Source organism: Miniopterus natalensis, chromosome 4, assembly GCF_054644295.1.
Source record: "Miniopterus natalensis isolate mMinNat1 chromosome 4, mMinNat1.hap1, whole genome shotgun sequence".
Taxonomy (NCBI): Eukaryota; Metazoa; Chordata; class Mammalia; order Chiroptera; family Miniopteridae; genus Miniopterus; species Miniopterus natalensis.
Window position 1 is genome coordinate 54,811,284 of NC_142084.1, and position 20,757 is coordinate 54,832,040.

Below are 20,757 nucleotides of genomic sequence, written 5' to 3' on the forward strand. Positions count from 1 at the left end.
AAGTCGAAATTGATGCATGCAGCCAAATTGTCAAGAATGTGATTTTTTTTTTAGCCCTTGAATTTCTTTTTCACTTTTCAGATAAAAAAAATGAATGACACACTGTGATACATTTTATAAAACAAAATTTCATGCTGTAATGGGACATAAAAAACATTTTACATAAATACATACAAAAAAGAGAATTGGGATATATTTATCAGTTTGTGCCTTCCTGATCATTTCTAATTCTTTTGAATGTGTTATACTAATCAATTTGGCATCTTTTAGCACATAGGCCATGGTATTCAATATGAAATATCCCAATAATTTGAATGTGATTTTGTGTTTGATCCAAATATCCAGAACTATAAGGCAGAGTCACAAAACATTCAGATGCATTTTAGGTGACTTTTATTTGTTAGTTAAGAATTTCTGATTTGGTAGAAATAAAGACTAAGTGAAGTAATCAACTGAATATGGGACCTGATCCATAACTTAAGATATTTATTATTAGGCCAAATATGAAGTTGGTAAAATTTCAAATGACCTCATCCATCTTGGGGAAACAATATTCTTAATATTGTTAACTTAAAATCTGGTTATTAATTTTATTATTTAAAAGTTTGTGACAATATAGTTCCTCAACTTGTCTAGAATTGGTATCCCATGAATTCAATGGAGATGCATTAAGTGGTCCACAAATGAGAAGCTCTGTTCTATAAAATAAGGGATTTGTGCTGCAAATGAGACTTTCCTAAGTGCACAGAGAAGATTGATTTAAGGTTTAGAAATAATAGTTAATTGGAAAAAAGCTCATTATCCTAAAAATAATGAATGCAAAAGTCCATTAATTTTAAGTCTTTTCTGTAATTAGATTTAGATATATAGTAATGCAATTATTATTGCATTAAATAGATGGTTTGGATCTTACCATTGGAAACTGAATGAATGTTTTTGAAAGTGATCTTTATTTCTTATAAGGTGAGGTTAATTGAGTTTTCACATGTGCTTTAACAGGGTGACACTGCCACAGACAAGCATTAGTTTCTGCACATGAACACTATGGAATCAAAGAAAAAAAAACTCACCTCAGGCAGCTAAAGAAAAAGTTATCAACAGTACAAGGAAACAATCAGCCAAATTCAGAATATGGGGCATTCCACAGTGCAAATGATCTGGTTTCTATAGTAGATCAATGACATAAAAATAAAAAAATAAAAGCAAATTGTCTGCCAAAGAACACAGAGCACTCAGGAGGCCTTATGATCAAATGCAACATATGAACCTTATTTAGACCCCGATTCAAAGAAAACATATATAAGTTATTGCTGAAATAATCAAGAACAATTTAACAGATATTGATGATATTAAAAATTATTGGGACTTTTGGTGTGATAATGGTGGCATGATGGTGATGTTAAAATATTTTTTACTTGTTAAAAATTTATACTTGTTAAAATGGAATAGCAATGCTTTTGCAGATGAAATGACATGAAGTCTGGGTTTTCCTTTAAAATCTTCAGGACAAGGGTTAGAGGAGAGTGGGTAAAACGGGATGTGCAAAGTATGGATGTGTTAAAGCTGGGTAGGTGGTACATATGTTTTATTGTACTATTCTGTCTACTTTTGTTTACATTTTGTATTTCCCATAATAATAGGTGATTCCCCCCCACATTTATTAAAATGACCCATTGAACAGACCACTTGTGTATATTCTTTTGCTTCACAGAAGCAGGTGTCTCAAGAACCTTGTAAACAACATATTGTTAGATAATTTGAGGCCATAATAGCATCCCTTCAGAAATATAATGAAAGTCAGCAGTTAAATGGAAGAACTATCTTAATTTTTTTTATTCAGTTAATTACCATATGCAATTTTTCCTTTTTCTTTTTTTAAACATTGAACTTTTAAAAATATGCAAAAAGTGCATAAAAAGAAGTATACAGTTTAATAAATAATTAAAAAGTAAGTACTGTGTGACCACTCATATTAAGAATTAAACTATTGTAAGAACAACAGAAATTCACTTTGCGTGTGTTTTTGACCATAACTCTAGCCCCTTGCCTTGAGACAGTTCTTAATTCTGACTTAGTTTTGCATGTTTTTGAATTTAATTTAAATGGAATGATATGGTATATATTATTTTACCTTTGCTTCTTTTGTACATGTTTATGAGATTCGCTCATGTTTTTGCTTGTTGCTGTAATTCAATTTTTATAGCTCTAGGTATAATAACACTGCGAAAGGCATTCTTGTGCATGTAACTTTGGGCATGGGACACAGTGTGACTGAGTGCTATATATAGTAGTTCCCCTTATATGTGGGAGATACGTTCCAAGGCTCTGAGTGGGCATCTGAAACTGGATAGTACTGAACCCTATATATACTGATTTATCCTATGCATACATACCTATGAAAAAGTTTAAATTATAAATTAGGCACAGTAAGATATTAATGACAATAATTAATAATAAAATAGAATAACTATAACAATATACTGTAATAAAATTTATGTGGTCTCTCAAAATATCTTATTGTACTGTACTCATATTTTCACTTAAAGGAAACACTTTACAGCTTCTCTTTGGCACATCTGAATTGCCAGCATCACTACTCTTGTGCTTTTGGGCCATTGTTAGTAAAATAAGGGTGACTGAAACATGTGACAGTCAATCCAATAACCAACATGGGTACTAAGTGACAAACTGGCGGGGAGCATACACAGCGTTAATACACCGGCCGCAGGGATGATGCACGATTTCATCACACTCCTCAGGATGGCGCACAATTTAAAACTTACGAGTTGTTTATTTTTGGAGTTTTAATTTTAATATATATTTTTTGGACCACAATTGACTGTAGGTAACTGAAACCATGGAAAGTGAAACAGCAGATAAGGGGGGCTACTCTACTCAGGAGTAGAAGGGCTATGTCCTCAGATGTGCTTCACCATAGACGCTATAGTTATCTTAGATGACTATAGTTATCTTACCTACTTTTTTATTATATGGATTGAAGTATTGTCCTTGTCTCACTTGTTTTGATATATAGTATTCCCATTGTTGAGTTTGAAATGTTTCTAATTTTTGTTATTTTTTGCCCGATTTAGAAGAGCATTTCTTTAAAAGTTTGAAATTGCAATACAGAAAATTGCACAAATTTTAGATATTATAGCAAAAATGAACAGCTCCGTATTTGCCACTTAGAAGGTCCCTCATGTCTTTTTCCAAGGCCTGGATGAGAATAAGGCAACAGAGTGCCTGTGGGTTAAATTTAAGAGTGCACTTACTCTCAAGTTTGGGCGAGTATAGAATTGGCACTTGTGTGAGCCTGATAGTGGGGGGCATCTAAATTTTGTCTCCTAGGGGTCTCATCCTCTTAACCCCAGTTTGGGCCCTGGCAGACATAGAAGATACAGTAATGAATGACTATGGCTGTGATCCAGTAAAATTTTATTTGCAAGAATAAGCAACGGACCCGAGTTTACCTGTGGACTATAGTTGCTTGACTTCTCTCCTAGATTCTCCCTTCTACCTATATACTAGCTCAATAATTCTGCCTTCAGCTTCATCTAATCCATTGTTAAAACCATTTACTTTATTTTTCATTTCCAAAATATCTATTTGATCCCCCCCCCCAAATCTCTGACATAACTATTAGCAATTTCCTATTTCCTAAGGATATTTTAAGCTTGACTTTTTAAAAAAACACCATAGATGTTTAATTAAGCGTACTAGTTTTATGATCTGGGATTAATAATTACAGTATTTGATGTCTTACAGCTCTGCCTTTGATATTTACTCATCATATCTGTTTCCTTGAGTGCTCATTTATTTATCACATTCTCCTCAGTATCCTTGCAAATTATTTTTTTTGTGGCAATAACTTGAGGCCTAGGATAAGTACATATTCATCTAGAGCAGTGGGTTTTAAAGTGTGGTCCCTAGAGCCGCTATATCAACATCACCAGAGAATTTGTTAGAAATATAAATTCTTGGGCCTCATGCCAGACCTACGGAATCAGAAAGTCTGCGGCTGTGTTTTGACTTAAGTGGCAAACTTACCTCGAGGGTGTGTCTATCATGGCCTCAGTTTAATGTGGGGAGAGTCTCCTATTAGACCCTCCACCGTGAGCAGACCCTGAAATTTTGATTTCTGTTCCCCTCATTCCACATGCACCCTCCAACTAAAATTCAAAGTTTTCAAGTGGCTCAGGCTTCAGATGGAAGGAGCTTCAGTGCCCCTCTCTTCTTTGGCTTCAAACTTGCCCCTCAGATCTGTCTAGTATTTCCTTACCATCTTGTTAGCCCCTTGATGCTTTTCAGATGGTTTTTAAATTTTATTCAGCAAGTTCACTTTGTTTCTAACTAGAAAATTAATCCTAATTTCCTAACCCACCTTTATAAGAAATGACCTTATGCAGGTATTTCTGGGATTAGTTAGTTTTTTATCTAAACACAAGAGAAAACAAACAAACAAAAAATGTAAAGACAGTTTACCTTAGTGAGGGCATGACATGGATATAAAATATTCTCAAAATGCTTACCTTATGTTTTGATATTTAGGCTTCAGATATATACAGATTTACTCCCAATGAAGCCTGTTGACCTTGTTAAAACTGCTCTCTTTGGTCGCTGCAAGTTCTTTTACTTTATTCATATGTCACAGGTCTTTGAGGGTGATGTAGGAGACACGTGAGACTTGACAGTTTCTACTCATGCACTTATGAAAAATATTCATATTGTCAGAAAATTGGTGGCTCTATCATCCTGAGGTAGAATGTTGCTGTAAGGAAGTGAATTTATTGACTGCTTGATGAACATAACATATTTATTAAAATGCTTCCATAAAGCAACATTTGTTTTTTGCCTTAAGGGACATATTTGCACAATAGGTAGACAGAGAAGTGAAGTTAATTTAAGATCCCCAGTCCCTCCACCAGGACCTTTATATAGATAATGTAGGAATATTGTCTTTTCCTGGACAGGTATTGAAATTTCATAAAGCTACAGTCATCTGTGGCAGATTCAATTCCATTTAAACTAGCTGATGAATATTGGAGAAGGGTATATGATTCCTGCGAAAGGAGACCAAATGTAATTCTCTGGAAAAATCTGGATGAAAATTAAATCTTTGTTTTTTTAAGTGACTGTTCTATTCTTTGAAGATACTGTGTGTAGACAACTAAAATAAATGCCACAGGGGCCTGGAAAACTCATGAGCAATGCAAACAGGATGTGGAAATTCCATTACAAGAAGAAAGGATTTAAAGTATTACCTCAGAAAATTTACCAGGATACTGTGATTAGTGATCAAATCTCTGTGTCTCCTTTTTGCATATATGTGTGTGTATGTGTGTGTGCATATGTTTTTATTGATTTCAGAGAGAGGAAGAGAGAGGGAGAGAGATAGAAACATAAATGATGAAAGAGAATCATTGATCGGCTGCCTCCCGCATGCCCCCCACTGGGGACTGAGCCTGCAACCCTGGCATGTGCCCTGATGGGGAATCGAATGGTATGACCTCCTGGTTCATGGGTTGTTGACACTCAACCACTGAGACACAGTGACCGGGCTCTTCAGTATTTCTTAATTCTCCAGCTTAAATTTGGATATCTGTGATGAGTTGTAGTAAGAGCCTAAAATTCCCGTAAAGCTCTACTGCTTTAATGAGTTATTTATCTGAGAAAAAATTGGCCCTTTTTAAAAGCTAAAAAACAAGTATGCTCACCTTCAAGATCAGTGAAAAATTATCTATATTGGAACCCATTTTCAGGACCTCAACATGTCGTTGGCCTTTTATGTGCTTATGTGCTGATCACTAAAAGATACACAAACTGACCTGCAAAATTGTCCAAAGCCTTTAGCCACATCCTCTGCTTAATACCACCTCATGAAACAATGATTTTCTTTCATTTCTTATATCCTGATGTAAATGTGGGTAAGATAGGAAAGAGGGTAAAAAAAAGAGGGTGTGTCATTTTTTCCCTATTGAACCCGCGTATCTGGCCTGTTTTTAGCAAGTTGCTTCCTTACCTTCCTATGTATTGAGTTACTTTGCCTTGTTTTCCCTTCAGAAATCATGTATTAAGTACTAATCATATATCTAATACTATACAAAAAAATACTATAAAAAAAAAATCTAAAATGCACACCTTTAGATTTAAGGAGAGGGGAAGCAGGAGGGAGAGAGACACATCAGTGATGTTTAAGGAGCTCAATTGGATAGCTCCTTAGAAATGAATCAGTACGTGGCCTAATTTTAAAATAGAGGGATAGGTAATGACTTATGGGAATTTACATAATTGCAGTGTGAATTTTTTAATATACAAAGGTATAAATTTGTACTGGAAAAATATTGTTTTCTTGTAAGTACAGTGGCACCATCAATAAAATGCATTATGTATACATAATGAAAATCAGGCAGAAGGACATGGAATCAACCAGCAGAGTCCCTGGCGAGCTGGCCCTAATCTGCTGAGCGGTCCGCAGCATAGCTTCCCGTCAGGGGATCAGTGGCTCCGGTGAGTTCTCGGGCTCTCGGTGTGACGGGGAGATCGCTCAGCAGCCGGCTGAGCAAGGCCACATCTGCCCACTGTCACATTGTGATGTCTGCTCATGTGTTCGTCTCAACATGGGCACGGCAGGATGAATGTCTGGTGAACACAAAGTGATATTATTAACATAATTACGGTAACAATGGCTGTAACCTTATGTTCTACAAAGGCATGTAAAATAGCTGGATGCTGGAAGGTGCTTTCCGAGGATAATCGCTGAGAAGCACAGGAAACCCTCTGCTATCCACGATTCCTAAGCTCGGTCCTGTTTACAGGAACGCAGAGGAATGAAAGCGGCCCTGGGCAGGCTGAGCGGTAACACCCTGTGCGCGCGCCAGCGATTTGTCAGTGACTTTTATAAGCAGTTACATTGAAACAGACCTGTTCAGCTACACTTCTCAGTTACAGGGGTGCAGTCACACATGAGCTTTGTTTGTTGTTCCAGTAAAGTCGCTATGTTATTTACCCTTTGGGAGGAAATACTGAAAGTGAAATACACGGAAGGGAAGATTAGTGCTTGAATCTGTCGGTGTATCGCGGCTGCGCCTAACTCAGCGCATTTAGGCATTTGCACTCTGTGGACAACAGCTGTAGGATATATAAATGTATGTCTGGAAAATCCTCAGCAAATATCTGAAAAATTAATATTATTAAAAATATCCAAGCGGCCTGGTTGAAAATTATTTAAAAATCAATAATTCCTTTTGCGAGTAATAACCTCTTAGAAGATGTAATAAAAACCAGATCCTAGTAATAAATACAGAAAATATTTCAAAAGACCTATAAATAACCTTAACAAGAAATGTACAGGACTTAGATGAAGAAAATTATATCCTTGATGATCATTTAAAAAAAATAATGAGAGAAAATCTTTTTCCTAGAAGGCAAACAGAATATAATAAAGATTTTATTTCCTCTGAAATTAAGTATAAATATAAATACAATACAATTTCAACACAAAAATCCAATGGAACTCCAAAATTTATTGCTAAAACTAATGCACAAAAATGCTTAAGGCATTTAAAAAAAGAAACAAATGATGTGAGGTCTGAATTAATAGATAATTAAATATCATCGTGACAGTATTCCATCAAACCAGATATGGGTAAAATTCAGCATGGTAAGTGGCAGTTTTCTAATAATAATACATTATTCAGTGTATGATGTTGAGACAACTGATTATATATAAGAAAAATATAAAATTGAATGCAAAAACTTCATACTAGTTTCTGATATAGATAAGACTCACTGTATCTAGAGAATAAGCAGCAGTTGTGTCAATAATCAGTAAGTGTTCACCGTCAGGCCGGTGTGCTCAGTGGCTGAGCATTGACCTGTGACCCCGGAGTTCACGATTCGAATCCTCAGCAGGGGGCGCACAGGGGGCAGCAGGTCAGTGACTCTCACCATCGATGTTTCTCTCTCTCCCCCTCTCCCTTCCTCTCTCTGAAATCCATAAAAACATATTTAAAACAAGAAAAAGAACTTAAGTGTTCATTTCTGGTGAAGCAACTCTACTAGCCAGCCGTTTCTGGTACACAGTGACCTCGGAGAAGATGGACTGTCTCCGTGTATTGCTGTGAACAGAAGTAACAAAGGTTTACCCAGACTCCCAACAGGGCTCGGCAAGCAAAGCGTGGCCCAGATCTCAGCCTCCCCACTCTCCTATCTCCCAAGACCGTTTTTGGCCAGGAAACTCTGTGTGGTGCGCATGATGCCAGCCCTGAGAGGGGTGTAGCATCCCGGCGGGCATTCTGGAAGGCAACTCGGCGTATCGCGTGCGCCTGTTGTTTCTTTCAGAATCTCCAGTTATACAAATGTATCTCAGGAGGCCGCGGGAGAAGCACAGTAGGAGAACATTTTTAAATAAGCAAATTATATACCAATTAGGTGTGGGCTAAGAAATTATGTCCACTTATAAAATAAAGTTCTTTAAAAGTGTTTTAATTAATATAATAGCTTAAAAAGTAGCCTGCTATTAGAGTTATAATTTATATTTTTTCCACTATTAGCCATATTAAGCATCTATCTCTCAGTGTTAATTAGCAGTTTGTACTTCTCTGATTTGTGTCCTTGGAACATTTTCTTTCTTCTTCCTTTATTTTTGTCATTCACTGTATGTTTTAAACTTCTTTTATACGGAGGAAATTTTATAATCAGAAAAAGTACATTCTTTTAAAAAAAATCCACAAAGACTATTTGAAGAAAAGTCAGGCGAGTGGTTTGTGATTTATGGAACTTTCTTTATAATTAAATAATGAAAATCAAGGCTAGAAATGTTAACTAGGAACAAGTTTACAATGTACTTTGAATCCCAAGCAGAGCAGACTGAAATTTACCCTCAGACCCTAGAGAGCGCTTGGAAAGATCAGAGGGGATGCGATGCGATAAATGCAGTTTTTTAAGTATTGTTTACTTCATAAAGGAAAATAGTATGGAACTTATAACTGTCCCCTCTCCCGTCGCTATGTGACCTGCTGTTTTCTCCTAAACATCCTCATTACGTTTATATTTCCCTGGTGTGAATAAAAACAAAAGGAGGTATAATAAAGACTAATGGCCGGACACCAAGCAAAAGAAAATTTTAGTCTTTAGATTAAAAACTTTGCTGGAGGTGAGACTACTAAAATGAGGAACAGTCTTTTAAAAAAGTGATGAAGTGAAGTGCTAGAGTAACTTAAAATGAGATGGGTCAAATGCTGCTAATAATAAAGTTTAAAGAGTAATTGGGATGAACAGCTGAAATTTGATGGCTTTGATTTTTCTGTCTCTCTACTCTAATCTGTGTGACAAATGAATATGTCTTTTCTTACAAAAATGGTGTAAATTTGAAATAGGCATAAATAACCTTTAGTCTCTGATCTGGATTTTTTAAGTTTTTGATCCAAAAATAGAGCATGGGAGGAAGCCTTTGTAGCCTACTGTCCCACTTTACTTTTTCTATTTGCAGCTGTAAAGTTGGAGGTGTTAGGCACCTCATGTTCCAACAGCGCTTCCTTCGCCAGCTCGTCTAGGAGGGAGTAATCTCTGGGGTGCCCAGACCTTGACTGCCGGTGTGTATTCCTGACACTCCAGTCCCCTCTGGGAAGCTGCCTGTAATCATCAAAGACATACCATTAAGAGAAGTACAGTACTGACCTGAGAAGGGAAGAAGCTGAACAAGGGTGAAAGAAGTAATCCCATTACTGTCCAGGAAAGAACTGGAGAAGGTGATACTTTCGGGAAGGGTTTCCTCTTGTGTTTTTGGGTGTTTGGTGGATCCCTTGGCTTTGGGTGGGTGGGTGCGGAGGAACTTTGTTCAAGGGACACCTTTGTCACTGGAGCAAAAAATGTGAGGATGCCCAGCCAGAGTGGCCCAGTGGTTGAGCAGCCACCCAGGAACCAAGAGGTTACTGGTTCAGTTCCAGTTCAGGGCACATGCCCGGGTCGTTCGATCCGCAGTAGGGGGCGCGCAGAAGGCAGCTGGTCGATGTTTCTCTCTCATCGATGTTTCTATCTCTCTACTCCTTTCTCTCCCTCTCTCTCTAAAATCAATAAAAACATATTTTAAAATAAAGAAAAAAATGTGGGGAGACCACTTCAGACTTGCTCTAGGTGGAGTGTTAAAGGGCCTTTAAAATCTCATTTTACTCGGATGCTCCCCATATGCCCCTGCATGGTGTGCTGTGCTCTCTCCTCTTGGGAAATGTGTGTAATAAAACTTATTTCAAAGGCGCTGATCTCTCCATGTCATCACACAGTCACCTCTATAAACTAAATCCCAGATACAATGAAAACAGCCTTTGGATGTATGTACAAGCTAAGGAATAGACCGACTGTTGCCTTGCAGCACTTACTAAGTGATTGTATTATTATTTCCCCAAAGGATCTGACACTACAGCTCAGTATATTACAAACTTCATCCTGTCAGGGAAGTGTTTCTCACTTTCAAGTTATAATCAGCTTAGTCTCTAATGATAGTCTGCTCGGTAAAACAAGCTGATGTCAAATCCTCACAATCCACTGGTGATGACACAGAAAGATGAATCTAACGGCCCGTTAAAATATTAATCTAAAAGCTGCATTCTGTTCATAATTTAATTATTGTAACTTTATTTACTTATTTTGCCACAAGTTTACTGGCTTTTTAAGAGGGGAAGAAAATTCTTGTGCTTGAGCATTTGATTGAAAATAAGCAGTTCGTTATGGGGCCAATTATGGCTGATAAATTGACAGCTCTGGAACAGTCCCAGGAAACCTGTCACCTTCTCGCCGCAGACAAGTTGTATTTAACAGGCCCCTCCAGCACAGGCTAAACTATTCGATCATTTCTAAAGTGTTTGACCTCTTTCCTTGTAGGCTGCAGGGGAAAGTGTTAACATTTAACCAGCAGCGAGAAATCCTTGCTGAGGGTGAAGTGATTTTTTTTTTTTTTTCTCTAGCAGGTTGTCTGTTCAGAGGACTCATAGCTGAAATATTCTAGTTTAGATCTAATAGCTATGAAGAAAAAAATAATCATTTTTCTTTGAATCCATGCTTTCCTGTGCTTCATAAATTCCTTGTAAAAACTATCAAACACACTTCAATTTTTTCTCTAATGAGCCAAAGAGACGTTCAGTGTTGTCTGAGCTGCAGAATATCTTCAATTGCAATGACTTCAGTCATTTGTTGTGTGTTTTTCCAATATGTGAACTATAGTATAAGTTCACAGGAGCCTAGGTAAACATGTATTACAGTGAGGTGTGCAGGGAGTAATAAGCATTCTGTAGTCTCCGACCAGGCCTCAGGCTTTTGGTGAGCCTGTTCCTCTGAACCGTGAGCTTCACAAGTGTTTCTCAGGTTTTTTCTCCCCGTTAGTTTGAAGGAACAGGGAGGCTGGAGTGGGCTGGAGTTGGGCATTTCCCTTCTCTCCTGAAGAAGAGGCTAGAACTGAGCAGAGCTGGGGATCTCTCTTTCCTCAGGCCGGCGAGGCTCTGAAAATACCCCTGTAGGCGAGGCTCTGGTTAACTGGTTTTACCTGAGGACACCCCTGGTTAAGAACAGCGTGGTCAGGTGCGTTTAAAATGGCTCCTTTCCACCCCACGCCCGCCAGGGCTGGAGGGGATTTTCCTGGAGGGTGTACTTCGAGGACCTCCTCTAGCTCCTGAAGGTAAATATCGGACATTGTGGGAGGCTGTCTGGGCCTGGGGCCCCTGGAGCTTTTAGCTCAGAGGTGTCCACACGGAGCCCCAGCAGCTCATGGGTTACCCTCTGGTTTCCTCCCCAGCGCTGGTTCCTGCCGTCGGGTCTGCTCTGGGGGCTCCTCAGGTAAGCCCTGTCTTTCCAATCTTGGGGTGGTGGCGTCCCCTGTCTTTGTCTCTTTTCCAGGACCCAAAAAAAGTTGTTTTTTTTTTCAATGTGTTCAGCTTTTTACTTGTTTTAGGATGGAGTGATGATTGCTAAACTCCTTGCATGCAGAGCTAGATATTGGAAGTCAGTCCATTTACTTTCATTTCAGTGACTAATATATTTTGGTTTGTTCCCATTGACTTAGTTTGAATGTTGTTTTCTTCCCATCTTTACCACGTTTTTCTATTCATTTCTTTCATTGTTTGGAATTGAAGGATTATTACTTTTTTCATTATGTTTTGAATGTTTTTTGTACTTGGCCTACATTCTGTAAACATTTCTGCTGGATGTTGAATTTTTGATTGATGGGTATTTTGCTCAGCATGGCCCACAGAAAGCAACTGTAAATCATTTAGAGATGTCAGCTCTCAGCTCACTGTCACTCTTTTGAAAGCAGTGTTTCTCTCTGGCTACTCGTAAGGTCTTTTGGTCGAAGCTGCTCTGTGATGTCACCGTGATGGATTTGCTGGGCCTGTGAAATGTTAATTGGAGCCCCTCGCCAATTAGGAAATGTCCTCAGGTGTGCCTTTTTAAACTGTGCCTCTGCCATGTTTTCTCTGTTTTCACATTCTGGGATTTTGAATGTATATATGTGAAACATTTTCATTTTACCTTTCATGATGCTTAAATACGCTTTCATGTTGTTACTTCTTTGTTCTCTATGCCGCATTCGTAACAATTTCCTCGGTTTTATATTTCAATTTATAATTTTCTCTTTGTCCATGTCTAGGCTGCTCTTTAACACACGTGTCAGTATTTTACTTTCAATTATACATTTCCATTTCCAGAAGTATGTCTTTTTGTTATTTTCGAGTTTGCTATTTACTAATTTTTCAATGCTGATGTCTTGAAATAAAATAAAAATTCTTACTTTATACTATGTTGTATCATCCCAATACCTGAAGTTCTCCAGAGTCTGAATTTTCTCCTTGTGGTTTCAGTTGGCCTGTGTATATGTGTATGCACGGAGAGAGATTTTAAGGAATTGGCTCATGTGATTTCGGCAGCTAAGAAGTTCCAAGATATTGTCTAAAGTTCAGGAATAGCAGAAGTAAAACCACTGAAACAGTAATTAGTAAAAGTTTATCATGGGCGCACACACAGTGCACAAACCGGGAACACTCCGGCTGGACGTGGAATGAGACAGAGGTGTGTTGTTATAACGCAGCTCCTACGGTGAGGAGGCAATGACTCTTTACTCTTCAGTTTTCATAGTAATAAGGAATCTGTTAAAAGTGGTTATCTCAGGTCAAATTGGGGGAACAGTTTAAGTTTTGTTTGATTTTCAGAGGTATTAAGAAGTAGCCCAAATTAAGTTTTGCTTGTATTGCAGATTAAGCTGGATGAAGTTTCGCTTGTAGGACTAAATTGGTTTTGTCTGCTCAGGGAATTCCAAGCCTGGTGTCTATTTGTGTTTGATTTTTAATGATCTTCAGTTGGCAAACTGGAGACTCAGGAGATCTGATGGTCTAGCTCTAGTCTGAGCGCAGAGGTCTGAGAACCAGCAGAGCCACTGGTGTAAGTTCCAGTTTGAAAGCCGGCAAGCTTGAGACCCAGGGGAGCTGATGTTTCAGAGTGAGTCCCCAGGCAGGACAAGGCCAGTGTCCAGACCAGGACGTCAAGCAGGAGGAATTGCCCCTTACTTGTGCGAGGGTCATCCTTTGGCGGAATCCAGGCCTTCAACTGACTGTAGGAGTGCCACGCGCGTTAGGGAGGGGAGTTTTAATCTCACTTAAAAACCATTCTCGCAAACCCTACCTGAATAATGTTTGACCCAATATTTGGGTACACTGTGGCCCAATTAAGTTGACACATAGAACTTACTATACATCTATATTTAATTCTTATTGGCTATAAGGTATATAGTTTCCTTGGAACTTGATCCGTGGAAATTGTTTGAAAACTAGGTTGAAGGTGGATTCATCCAGAAAGTATTTACATTAGCAGTGCACAACATTTAGAACGTAATTCTTAAGTTAAACTTTCTTAGGTGACTCAGACAATATGAATTAGTTTAAAAAACAAAGCAAAGCCCTATATGTTGGATGGCTTATGGTCTTAAGTTCATGAGAGAAATTTTCTCTTCATTGAGTATGTAGCTTCAAGACTGGCAGCTCAACTGTAGACTTTTTTGGGATGGGAATTTAATAATAGTTCAGCATTTTACCAATTCTCTTATACTCTTATAAGACTTTCTCTTAGACGGATAAAGCGAGGCTGTGTTAATTTTTCTGTTCCTGAAACCTGGGAGGAGAGAAAATTCTTGCTCAAGTTCACTGAGGTTTTGGAAAATGCTCAGAAGCACAAGGATAACTCCAGGTATTTTACGTTCCTCTCTGGATCTCCACCTTCACTCAGCTGCTGTCCTGACTTCCTCACTGTATTGCCATCTCATGCAAACACTCATCATGCTTTTCACATTTTTATTCCGCACATTTTGTTATTTTCCTGTGAAGATTAAGTCTTATGTTGCTGGAAGTGAAACTCTCCAGTGACTAATTTTAAATATTATATTTATCTTTAATCTATTCATTACCTAGGATTTCAAACATTGGCAATATAACCTTGCAAACCAAAATGACAGACACTGAAGTCCCGAATTCATCCTTTAGTGACATTAACAATATTAAAAGTAAAAGAAAGTAAAAGAAAACCCCCAAACCACAAACTGCAGTAAAGCCATCTTTTCAGGTCAATTTTGTGTCATTTTCTATCTTTGACCATGGCTGGTATGGGTCCTATTTTAATTTGGTTATTTTTTAAATTTTTTACTAAGACTGGCATTATTAATTTAAAAAAAACACCTTGGGTGACTGTGCTGCGATTGCTCCAAGTTGAGACTTTGTGATATCAATAATGGTGAACTGACGTTAATGTTTATCTCGCACAGGCCTTTCTTCTGCCGCTGTCTCTGCTCACACGCTAGTCTTCAGGAATGCGGTTTCCTGTGCTGACTTAGGAGGTGTTCACTGGTTTCGTGGATTTTTAGAACATTTAGGTTGAAAGTAACCTTATAATAACTCTTTCCATGTGAGGGAAAAAAAAGATCTTTGACAGTGTTTCAGCCCTTTTTTGATATGCCATTGTTTGAAAAGATGAATTAGTTTATTCAACTTCAAATGACAGTACGTCTGTCTTGCCTGAGAAAACACAGAATGATTGAAGCTCCCTATTCAGTAACTCTTTAAATAAATTGATATTTTTATTAAACGATTCAGCATCTTCACCTGAAAAAGAGTGGTTTATAATATGACAAGCATGATCTTTTTTCTGGTCTACTGAAAATGTTTGATTCAAGCACACCATAGATGGAATAAACTTATAAGCATCCCAGCTCTTCATGGCCCAAAGCTTAGGAACAACAACTCTGAGTTTACCTCTTAAATCACACTGTTAAATGGCTCGTAACTGGGAAGCCTGAACTTTTTGCTCTTTTATTATTTCTGGCTTACCAGACGGAGTTCTGGGCTGCCAGTAGTAGGAACTCTCCCTCACTAAGTAGGAAATGAAATAATTGTAAGGGTTGTGAATGGCTCTCTCAGATCAATAGGAAGCCTGGAGAAAACAAACTTTTCAGGACCCTCCTCGTGGTCACACCACACACGCAGCTGGGATCGCTCGGCTGCTGATCTCGCCTCCAGTGCACATTCGCGTCTACAAGGCTGATCTTTCGGCTCTGCCATCGCCCTGCCGAGTGACCTCCCAAAGTCCTGCTCTTAAGGAATATGTAGTTTTATTAGGAAGACATAACTTTTAACTAGAGTGTGTATCGTTAGAGGGAATATTCAGATAAAATATACCAAATAATAAAATATGTTTGGGCTCTAGTGGAGATCAAGAACAGATACGGGGGAGAGGGGTGGGTGGAGGTGGAAGAGGCATAGAGAGTGTAAATGGTGTTGGGGGGAAAATAACATGAAAAACAAAGCAAAACAACAAAAGGACAGATACATTATGGTTAACTTGCTACTGAGGAAAATTCACAAAACAGAAAGATTTGATGATGGCTTTAGTTTCATACCGTTCCTTCCAAGTGGCCCACTCAGCTGCTACTTTTGCATTTGAATTAACGAAGCACTGCGACCTCAATTATCACAGAATTTGTCACTTCTGCCAGAGGGACAGTGCTATTGCATTTTTCATTATAAATCCTTTTTTCCTGTGGATTTATACCCTGTGATGTTAATTTGTATAAGAATGAAAGTTGACATTAAGTGTTTCAGGTCACATGAAAATTTCTTCCTCAAATTTGTTTTAATAAGTATTTGCCATGGAGCAATCAACTAAACCATAATTTATCTAAAAAACCCTAACTACTCTTCCAACTAAAACATATTTATTCTAAACAATAAAATGTTATCAACAGTTAGCCTTTTCTTCAGAATAGTTTCTATTGGCATTTAAAAGTGTTAATGCTATAGTGTGTGTTTTTTTAGCTGAAGCACAATTGCTTCCAAATAGCTCTGCCTATTAAAAGCGTTTCCCAATTATTATTCTAGAAGTGATTTAGATAGTTGTTTATTCTTTCTTTTCTTTATTTTATTATTTTTTAGATAGCACTTACATAATGCATTTTGAGAAGTATTTGTAAACCCCTGTAATGATGTTCATAAGAGTGGTACCTAGTTGCTACCAAGAAAACAGTTTATATATTTATTTATTTGGATATTATCAACATGTAACATTGTGTAAATTTAAGAGTATAACACATAATTTGATACATTTATATTTCAGTATGATTGCCACTGTAGCATTAGCTAACCCCTCTGTCATGTCACATAATATTCATTTCTTCTAGTGGTTAGAACATTTAAGACCTATTCTCTTAGCAAGGTTACTGTTGATAATACAGTTGTACTGTCTGTAGTCACTGTGCTGTGTATTAGATCTCCAAGACTTATTCATCTGCTAGTTGCAAGTATGTAGCTTTTACATACTTATTCTCCCCTATTCTCCCACTCCCCAGCCCCTGGTGACCACCAGTCCACTCTGTTTCTTAGAGTTCAGTTCTTTTTCGATTCTATGTGTAGGAGAGATCATACAGCGTTTGTCTTTCTCTGTCTGACTTATCTCACCATAATCACCTCACGTTCCATCCATGGTGTTGCAAATGATAGGATTTTTTTGTTCTCATAGCTGAATAAGTATTCCACTGTATCACTGTGTGTATGTGTATATGTGTGTGTGTGTACCGTGTCTTTATTCACTCATTCATTGACACTTATGCTATTTTCATATCTTGTCTATTATGAATAATGCTGCAGTAGATATGAAAGTGCATATATCCCTTTGAGAACCTGTTTTCATTTCCTTTGGATATATACCCAGAATTGGGATTTGCTGGCTCACATAGTAGTTCTATTTTTTATTTTTTGAGGCACCTCCATACTGTTCTCCATAATGGTTGGACCAGTTTATAATTTCATCAACAGTACACAAGGGCTCCCTTTTCTCCACATCGTCACCAGCACTTCTCTCTTGTCTTCTTGCTAGTAGCCACCCTGACAGGTGTGAGGATGTCTCACTGTGGTTTTGATTTGCATTCCCTTGGTGATTAGTGATGCTGAGCTCCTTTTCATGTCCCAGTTTGCCACCTGAATGTCTTCTTTGGAAAAATTTCTATTTAGTTCCTCTGTCCAACTTTCTGTAATCAGAATTTTTTTGGTTACTGAGTTGTATAAGTTTTTCATATACAGGGGTAGGCAAAAGTAGGTTTATAGTTGTTTGTTTGGAAAATAAGGCAATAATTAAGAAATAATCAGACAAGAATAAACTGTTTTGTGTACTCACAACTGTAAGCCTACTTCTGCCCACCCCTGCATTTTGGATGTTCACTCTGTCTGCAAATGTGTCTCCTGTTCCATGGGCTGCGCCTGCACGTGCTGATATGCACAGAGGAGCGTGTGTCGGAGACCATTCGGGAATTCCGGGCTCTCCTCGTGTCTGCATTTCAGGGCAGTTTACTCTGACTTACAATACCGCACCTCTAATTTCTCTCCAGTCCCTTGCTTAATTTTTTATATACTTAATACTACCTGACATGATATTCTATATTTACTTTTTCAGATTTTCTTATTTTGCATAAACCTTATGCAGTCAGGAACTTGACCTATTTTGACTTTTTCTCTTCGCTCCTGCCCCTCCCCCCCTTCTCTCCCCCCATCGCCTCTGTAACTGAAATGGGACTGTAATAGAACCGGAATTCACGCGGTGGCATTGTTTCCTTATCGCATCCCTTACTAGTATACGCCTGAGATGAAGTATGTCTACTCAAAGTTGTTGCTTCTAGGGGATGGCATTAGCACTTTGTAAAAAATACTTTTTTATTCTTTGTGAATTTTGTACATTGAACATGTATTGCAATATTGTATACTTAGGAAAAACCCACAAATTTAAAGCATGCTGCCTTTAAAAGCCATTTCATTTCAACGTGCAACGTAGATTCCAGTTCTTCAGTTGCCTTGTGCAGGTGTGCTAGCTCTTGCTCAGTAAGGTGAGCTCTAGGCACACTCTAAAATTCTGTAGAATTACACAGAAAGAGAGAATCACAGGTGAGTTTTTTTCAATTCACCAGAAGGAAACTTACATCACAGTGCAAGGTCTTTACAGATCAGGTTTTATTTAAAAAAAAAAAAAAGGTTTTTATGGGGTGGGGAAAGGCGTGAGGATGGAGAAAAATAGTAGAAATTAAACTTTTAATTCATGAGGGTCATGTTCCAAGAACAAGGTGACTCCTGGAAGCAAATAGTTTTTTCTAGGTGAATTTCCGGAGTCCATTTAACTACATCTCACATTTCTATCTTGAGTACTCACATTTCTACTCAATATTTATCTGATTATACTGAGACATAATTTCCAAATGCACGCTGTGCATAGTGTTGCTGTTCTCACTCTCAATACATGACTCGTGGGGAGATAAGAGCACTTTTCTCTGCGCTGGGGACCCAGGTGGTTTGTCCCACTGTGCATAATACCTACTCTGCCGCTGGGGGAGAGGGAAGATGCAGGCTGTACTGGTTGCTGTTTTGAAATACTGCAATCACTAAAATTATTATTTTCATTTTCTATAAAGTTAGCAGTCAAGTATAGGAAAGACAAGGGGTATGCATGCACACATAACAAATGCCATTAAAAAGTTCAGTCAGATTTTCATAAAATATTCAAATTAGCTAATTAGTAATAATGCTGATTGTTTTTAATCTCCAGGATATTTAACTGGGAGGAGTAATAGTAATAGGAGAGCAAAACAGTAATATTAGTATTTTCATTGCTTGTTCACTAACAGTGGCAATAATATTAGTAGTAAAGTGTTAAGAATACATAAAATGACAAATCTCAGTAAAACAATATATAATACATTAAACTTAAAAACAGATTACAAATATCAAATTAAATTCAATCTCACGTGAATGTAAATATTAAATATATATATTATTGTAAGCTGATAAAATTAATGTAATTAATGTTAACCAAAAAACCATAAAAGCGAACGATTTCTTTTTTAGATATTTAAAATATATCTTTATTCTGATTTTAAACAGAAAGGAATGGGAATGACAGTAACAAACAAGGTCTCAGCCTGAATGTTGGGGTGCGACCGCAGCCTTCCCATCGCTGACACTCAGTAAGGAAACAGCCGCGTTCAGAAACAGCTAAATACGCAGGCCCAAGAAACAAAGCTGTTTTTAACTGCCACGGTCACTCCGAAGCCCACTCGCCTCCTTCAGCATCCCAGGGGTCAAGCACAAGGGGCGAACACGCTGCCCCACTGGCATCTCAGGACGGTGGCCTCTAAACGAGACTCGGGGCGCTGGGCTCCAGCCCCCCGGGCCCTCGCCGGGAGGGCGCGGCCTGGGCAGCCTCTGGGTCGCGCGCCTCCTGTGCTGCCAAAGCTGGCCCGGGACAGCTGGTGGGGCAAGGGCAGGCGGGGACGAGCGCCAGCTTAGGGCCTCCGGTGAGCCTGCCAGCAAGCCAGAGGCAAGGCTTTTCAAAGTCGCAGTGACTTTTGGCAGCGGTCTTGTAGCTCTGAAGATTCTTTTGGCGGAAGGCCACTGATTCAGTCTTAGCTTTCCTGGCCTTAGTATCCACTTTGTTGCCACACAACCCGATGGGGGTGTTTCCAGATCTCTATGCCAGTTGGGCACATCCTTATAAGTAACTCTCAAAGTTACATCAAGCATTATAATGGTCCACCGGGCTTGGATGTAATAGGCGTCTCTCAGCCCCCCGAACTTCTCCTGGCCCACTGCGCCCCACACATCGAGCTTAATAGGCCCTCTGTTGGTGTGGAACATGAGGGGATGGACCCCTACACCCAGGGGGGCTACATACTTCTCAAATTCACGTCAGATGACGTTTCACGAATGTCGTTTTCTCAGTCCCACCATTACCACCCAATATAAGTTTGAACTGAACTTGGGGTTCTCCTTGGGTGGTCATGGTGAGGTTCCTTCCAGAAGCATCTCCAGGGCCACCTGACTGAGCTGGAAAGATGGGAGAAGACTGATTCCAAAAAGAAACAAAACTTAATTATCACTATTAAATTTAATTAAAAATATGATGCAGAACTCAGATCCTCCAAAAACTGCATTTATATGATTACTATTGAGCTGAGTTTATTTTTGTAGAATTTTTTTATTTGTTGGAAAGGCACTTGCTAAGTCTTCACTAGAAGGAGAATCTTCAGTACACATTTATAAACTAATTATAAATATTTTCCCCTGAGTCCCTCATTTTTAATGAGTCACAAATTCTACTGGTAACAATGAAAACATTTTTTCCAGCCCCCATCCCACAGTATAAGGCAGAGTATCAATATTATACCATGATGTTAATATTCCATTTGCTCAA

At 38.4% G+C, this 20,757-nt stretch overlaps 1 pseudogene; it reads right to left on the bottom strand.

The window, feature by feature from the left end:
* Positions 1–19,698: 19,698 nt before the first annotated feature.
* Positions 19,699–20,346, bottom strand: LOC107527470 (GTP-binding nuclear protein Ran pseudogene; annotated as a pseudogene).
* Between the last annotated feature and the right edge of the window lie 411 nt (positions 20,347–20,757).